Source organism: Phytophthora infestans, genomic scaffold (assembly GCF_000142945.1).
Source record: "Phytophthora infestans T30-4 supercont1.166 genomic scaffold, whole genome shotgun sequence".
Taxonomy (NCBI): domain Eukaryota; phylum Oomycota; class Peronosporomycetes; order Peronosporales; family Peronosporaceae; genus Phytophthora; species Phytophthora infestans.
In genome coordinates, this window is record NW_003303593.1 from 137,811 (window position 1) to 138,497 (window position 687).

A 687-nucleotide genomic window follows, 5' to 3' on the forward strand; every position below is an offset into this window, starting at 1 on the left:
AGTGGTTTCTACAGCAGGGTCTGCCCCTGTTGAGCTGCTCCACTAGCTTCCGCGTCTTCGAAAGTCGGCTCCGACTGTTCCCACGACCTGATGTACCCAAGCGTGTCTTCGCCTGGCCTTTCGATGGAGATTGATGACGATGGGAATGCTGATGACGACTATGGAGATGACGTGGATGACAATGAATCTTCGGTGGATGACTCTCCTGATGCTCCCAGTGGTAGCGGTGCTGTTCCGCCCCCCACCGATCATTCAAGCATACTCGATGACGAAGATGTTGAAGATTCAAACAGGAACTGGAGTAATCTTGGCCCAGCTCGTCCTCCGACTCCACCTCGGCCAAATCCTTCGCCGATGATGACTTCCCCAATCATCGTTGCCGGCCCGCCTCCTTCGCCACCAGCAAGTCCTCCGGCACCAGCATCTTCTCTTCCTGTTCCAGTGTCTCCTCGTCCGCCTATTTGGACTCTCGATGCTGGACCTGGACGTATGATTACGGCAACCTACACTTCGGTGCCGCGTCGTGGTGGTGCACCGTCGGTTGAGCCATTGCCTCACCGAGTGTTATCTGGTATTCGCCCTATGGTGCCGGCTTCGTCCACCCTGCCACCGTGGGTTCTTCCGTATGTGGACATAGAGTTTACCGACGCAGGCGCCAAGAAGTGTTTCGAGCGACTCTTGAGCTTA